Genomic DNA, 6,951 nt, shown 5'->3' on the forward strand with positions numbered 1-6,951 from the left:
TTGAAAAGACTAGTTTTTTAAAAATTAATAATCAATTAGTAGATTAATCATTTGTGAAAACCATTGCCTCTAGCGTTTGAGATGAAAAAGGATCCTTTTATCTGAACAAGTAAAGTGGAGGATTAAACCAGTTTACTAGTTGAAAAATGTCTCAACTACCCTGAAACAAAATACACTGTCATTTGTCTTTGCAAAGAAAAAAAATGCTTCATGTAAGTAGCAATTTTTCTATTGATTTTGAAGGGGGAAATAGGATTCCTTGATTCTATTGTAGTAAATGCCTATAATTCACATTGGATGTTTCAACTTCACTGCAAAATAAAGTGTTTTGCACAGTAGGCAAGTGGCACTTACTCAAAGAGCTATTTCTATTAGATGAATTTGGTGGCTGTAAGAAGAAAACATTTTTGGAAATGACGTCTCATTTAGTTGTTTTTGCATAACTTGGCAGAAGTTGATTGAGTCATTTGAAAACACTAATGCTGTGGAAATATGGTGCAATAGCATCAGCAAATGGTCACCACATCTTATGATTAAGCATTGCATATGGTGATTGCCTCTGATTTAATTTTATTGTAATCAATTCAGATACACGAACCACGCTCTTCCATATTTATGTAAAAACCCCATGGTGCCCTTCATATGCCCACCCATAAATATGTTAGCACTGATGATAAATTGCAACGTTAGCTCGACCTGCTGCTGCCACCTGTATAGGAAGTGGTGACAGTGAGACTGATGACGCATTCAGACAATACTTCCCCCATGGCCAGTATGGAAACAGCTTTGTAATGAAACAGCTTTGTGATAATTTATAGAAGCATCAGGCCAAAGCACTTTTGAGAATTAACAGGAAGTCAGTGGTGAATAGACTGTGTGCAAATGATAGAGAAGGAATGTTTTCAGTGATAAATAACTAAGTAACAAATTAAACATAAATATACACATATTTAATAATTCTTCCACTTTTAAATGATATTTCAGAGATTGAAAGGAAACATTAAAAAAAAAAAAAAAAAGACTTTGTCTTTCAGGAAGAGAGCTCCTCAGACCAGTGGCCCTGGTAGACAGAAGCATCGGGTGCTGTACAAGGCTAATGGTAGTTTTCTGCTTGGGCCCAGGGAGGGGAAATTGAACAAAGGGGTTAAAAGTGACATAACACAGGAAGCACTAAATAATCAACCTTAGGCAGCTTTACTTCCTTGGTTCTCAAGTTTCTGAGATAATAATATGCTAAATAAATAAATACTGAAAACAGAAGTATCCCTAAAAAGAATTTGTTTTTAGTGGCATAATTACCTTGATAAGATACTTGGGCTTTGAGGACAGAGATCCAAGATCCGTGTTTAAACAATAGTAAAATAATGGTTTTTAAACTGCCAATGATTGATAAATTGATGAGTCAGGACTTATTCATTTTTTCATTAAATAGACCAAGACACTAGAAAAGAGAGGAGTAGAGGGGAGAGAGAGGCAAGAAGAAAGAAATATGAGTGCACCATAAAAATTATTTTATAAACTATTTTATCACAATGATATTCCTGAGTGTGTATGTATTCTTAATCATAGTGTAAATTAGTTTTTGTTCTCTGAGACACAGTCATAAAAGTTAAATCCACTAGCAACATGGTCCCTGAGCTGCTTTCTTCATGGGTACTGTCTGCAGGCTGCTCAGTTTTGGTACACTAGGCACCGATTGTGAGTTTATAAGGCAGAATTGGACAGATCCTGTCAATAGAGGTTGTTAAGAGGCTTGATAGGGAGACAGAAGATGTTTGGTGCCAGGAACTGTGTAAAGGTTTTTAGGAGAAAAAAAAAGTAGAGATAGTAAACATAGAATTGTGTGGATTTTTTTTTAAATGTGGTGAGCAAAGCCCTTTGCCATTCTCCCCATAAAATATTCTATTGAAAAACCAATTTCTCCCACATTACATTTCATTATTGATTCTGTTAGGAAATATGTATCCAAGTATTGAATAGGATTTGAAGTTCGTCTTGGAGCATGAATCAAGGCTAACTGGAAAACTTGATATTTTGGGTGAAACAAAGTGCAGACCCATGGGTTGGTTTTGTCTGTTTTAATAGACTTGGATGTATTTTTAACTAGATTTTTCTATAGTCACTTTGGTTTAAAAATTCATAATCTGAATTCCTCCACATCCTCATTCTAACTTCCTACCCTATGTTTCAGAAACTCACATTACTAATGTCTTAAGTGTTTCCCTAACCAAGCTGATTATTACAAACACTGAGGCCTCTGAATTGTAATATTAGGTTATAATTCAGGCTTGGTAAAACAGTAAAACGGGTTTTCAGATTCACTTAAGATATAAAGAAAATCTAATTGTCTAATAATTCATGACTAACACACTGAAGAAACTATTAGTATTAGGAGAATGTTAAATTATTCAAAATTTTTGATCAGTATGTTAATCATTCCTTCAGCAAACTTTAAGTATCTAATTTGCTCTGACCACTCTGTGATATTCTGGAAATACAGATATGAAAGATTGATTTCAGGAACTCACACTCTAGAGGATGGGGCTAGAGATAAAAAGAAAACAAATAATTATGATGGGTGCTATGACAAAAAATATACGAAAAGAAGATACAACAGAGGAACTTACACTAGTCAATGAGGTAGATCAGAGAAGAGGGAGTAAAAGCTAAAAAGTCATTAAAATTGTCAAAATTAGTTATTTGTGATACACAAAATATTTAATTTATATCCATAACAATTCTAGGAATAATGGATGAACATGTTCTCTTTGCAAGAAAAAAAGAGAAACTGAAAGAGGTTAGGTTAGCCCTGGTTTCAGGGCTATGAGTTAGATCTTATGATATCCCCTGCCCAAGTTCAATATTTCTTTTTTAAAAAGTCAAAGTACAATGAAAATGAGTTTCACTGTGGTAACAACAGGAATGACATTCCTCCAACCAAGCACTCACAAGTTGTTTACTATGTTTTTCATATGGTCTTAAATAATTGAATGCACCTGTATTACCTAAAAACATACATTTGAAATAATTGGTCAATGTATGAAGGGTTGATCTCATGAATGTATCTTTAAAAATACACAAATATCTGAACAGCTAATGAACTACTTTGAGATTCTTGATAGCATTAATTTTTTAAAAGATGAGTAATAAACTCAAGATGTCAAAGCATCTGCTATAAAAACACAGCAAATAGATTATCCTCATGAGGAGAGCATGAGATCTTCAATGCAATAATCAAGAATATTTATATAGATGACAGCAGACTTACCAGAGTTCAGTTTATAATTTTTCAGTTTTATGATGATATGAAACCCAGACATATTCAGTAGAAGTCATATTTCAAATTGTGGATTTTGATCTTTTTCCAGGCTAGCAATGTGCCATATGATAATCTTCTGAGATACTGGGCAGTAGCAGTAAGCCACAGCTCTCAGTCAGCCATACGGTCAGGAGGGAGACAGCTGGTACTCCATAGAGTATAGTGCTACCTGTGTTTCTTGGATACAGAATTTTAATAAATTACCTGAGCTGCTCAGAGCTTTAGTATAAAACATGCTTTGTGTGAGATAGTTTTTCCCTATTATAGACTATTATAAGTGTTCTGAACTTCCAAGGCAGCTATGGTGTTGGGTGTATTAAGTACATTTTTTTTACTATGATGTTTTCAACTTACAATAATAGATTCATTCCCATCATCGGTTGAGGTGTAACTGTATTTAGGAAAAAAGAAAAAGATGCTAGGCACTGTGCCTGTAATCCAGCGGCTTGGGAGGCCGAGACAAGAGGATCACAAGTTTAAAGCCACCCTCAGCAATGGTGAAGCACTAAGCAACTCAGAGAGACCCTGTCTCTAAATAAAATAAAAACCAGGGCTGGGGATGTAGCTCAGTGGTCGAGTGCCCTTGAGTTCAATGCCCAGTACCAAAAAGAAAAAAAAGTGCTCTATAGATAAGAAAGGTTTTTCCATTTCAAAAAAAGTGGGGGAGGATTCAAATAACACACACACATATGAGTGCACGCACACATAACACAATAGAAAATCACCCTGTCTTGACTTCTAGTTCCCAAAATATATTCTTAACTGGAAGATGAACTGTAGTAAAAAATGTCTTAGAAAGTTAAGTATGGTACCAACACAATTAAGGAGTCAACTTTCAACAATAGATTGGGCATTGTCTTTTTCATTCTATGGTGACTTTTCAATTAGTAGAATTAGAAGCTTAATCAGTCACAAATAACCTTGTTTGACCCCAAGTAATCAGTAAATTAAATTTCCATTATTTGATTTAAATACTTAATTCTCTGTACATTATTCATCAGTGAACTAGAATAATCTGAAAGAATCTTAGACAACCAGAATTGAGGGACCACCCACTCTGGAATACATTTGTGTGTGTGTGTGTGTGTGTGTATGTGTGTGTGTGTGTGTGTGTGTTTTGCTGGGGATTGAACCCAGGGTCTTGTGCATGCAAGGCAAGAGCTTCACCAACTGAGTTATATCGCCAGCCTTACATATGTTTTAACATTTAATGTCCTAAACAATTAAGAGCATGAAGAGAAAGCCAACAGAATGTGAGAAAATCTTTGCCACCTGCTCCTCAGATAGGGCATTAATTTTCAGGATATAGAAAGAACTCAAAATGCTTAACACCAAACAAACAAACAAAGAAACCCAAACAATAAATGGGCAAAGGAACTAAACAGACACTTCTCAGAAGAAATACCTGGTCAAAAAAATATATGAAAAAATGTTCAACACCTCTAACACTTAGAGAAATGCAAATTTAAACTACACTGAGAATTCATCTTACTCCAGTCAGAATGTCAATTTTCAAGAATACAAGTAACAGTAAATGTTGGCAAGGATGTACAGAAAAAGGTACACTCATACATTGTTGGTGGGACTGCAAATTAGTTCAAACACCATACAACCCAGCTATCCCCTTCCTTACTATATAGTTAAAGATTTAAAAGCAGTATTCTACAGTGACACAGTCACATCAATGTTTATAGCAGCACAATTCACAATATCCAAGTCATGGAACCGATTTAGGTGCCCTTCAACAGATGAACAGATAAACGAAATGTGGTATGTATACATAATAGAGTATTATTCAGCCTTAAAGAAGAATAATTTTATGGTGTTTGCCAGTAAATGGACTTAAGTAGAGACTATCATGCTAAGTAAAGTCAGTCAGTCCTCAAAAGTCAAAAGTTGAAAGTTTTCTCTGATATGTGGAAGCTAATCCAAAATGGGGGGAGGAAATTTTTTAAAAAAGGAATAGAAGAATTGTGCTACTATAAACGTTGATGTGGCTGTGTCTCTGCAGTATGCTGTTTTTAAGTCCTTTGGATATAAACCGAGAAAAGGGACAGCCGGGTGAAATGGTGGTTCCATTCCCAATTTTCGAAGAAATCTCCATACTGCTTTCTATATTGGCTACACCAATTAGCAGTCCTACCAGCAGTGTATGAGTGTGCATTTTCCCCACATCCTCACCAACATTTATTGTTATTTGTATGCATAATAGTTGCCATTCTGACTGGAGTGAGATGAAATCTTAGAGTGGTTTTGATTTGCATTTCTCTAATTGCTAATGATGATGAACACTTTTTCATGTATTTGTTGATTGATTGTACATCATCTGCTGAGAAGTGTTTCTTCAGGTCCTTGTCCCATTTATTGATTGGGTTATTTGTTTTCTTGGTGTTTAGTTTTTTGAAGTCTTTACATACCCTAACAATTAGTGCTCTATCAGTGAAGTAACAAAGGGGAATGAAGGGAAGGGAAAAAAGGATAGGATAGGGAAAGTCAGTGGAATGAGTGTACCACAGTGAATCTTTCCATCGTGTATGTCCATAGATACTAATTAAAAAAAATACATTAATAGCAGAAAGATGAATAGAGTGGAAGAGAGGGGAAGGGAGAGGAAGTAAGGGGAAGTACTGGGTACTGAATTAGAACAAATTATATTCCATGTTTTTAAAATTATGTCAAAATAAATCCTATTGATATGTGTAACTAAAAAGAAACATTTTTTTTTAAATGCCAGGTGCATGGGGCGCACCTGTAATCCTAGCTGAGACAGGAGGATCAGGAGTTCAAAGCCAGCCTTGGCAAAAATGAGGCACTAAGCAACTCAGTGAGATCCTGTCTCTCTTAAAAAAAAAAAAAAAATAGGGCTATGGATGGGCTCAGTGGTCAAGTGCCCATGAGTTCAATCCCAAGTACCCCCACCAAAACATTTAATATCCTAGATTATTATTCATCTATTATCTAAGTGTGTTCAAGATGGGGATATAGGTGGGCTCAGTAGACCACAGCTGTACTCCTGGCAAGTTGGTAGGCTGAGGCAGGAGTATCACAATTTGGAGGCCCACATGAATAACTCAGCCAAATCCTATCTAAAAATAATGTTTCATAAAGAACTGAGAATTTAATACAGTGGTAGAATGTTTGCCTTGCCCTGGGTTAAATCCTCAATGTCACATGCGGGGGGGTGGGGGGGGGAGGAAGAAAATAAGAAAAGAAAGGGTTGCATTACTTTCTTACAATTCTAACACAAAATGAATCTAATATTTACATGATAGCCAACTGTAGCTGAATCAGTATATTTCACTAAGTCAGAAAATTGGTAGTAATGGTCTTTATATAATTACAACATTCTTATCCTTTCCATGAAAAAAAAAATTCCTTCTTTGCTTTCTCTTTACATTTAAAAAACATTACTTTGCGTTGAATTATCTTCTGAAAACTGTGAGGTATGAAATTGGATATAACAAGTTTAAGTGGTGAAAAGATCATTATTTGTCCTTTTGTTTTTTATCCTTAGTTGGCTTATTTATCAGGAGCACCTATAAGTCTTATGAATGTTCAATCTGTATTCTGCTTTGAATACATGATACTCTACTGCTTTCTCTACATCAGGTTATTCCAGGTCTGGGTGTGAG

The sequence above is a fragment of the Callospermophilus lateralis genome, chromosome 5 (genome assembly GCF_048772815.1).
Source record: "Callospermophilus lateralis isolate mCalLat2 chromosome 5, mCalLat2.hap1, whole genome shotgun sequence".
Lineage (NCBI taxonomy): Eukaryota > Metazoa > Chordata > Mammalia > Rodentia > Sciuridae > Callospermophilus > Callospermophilus lateralis.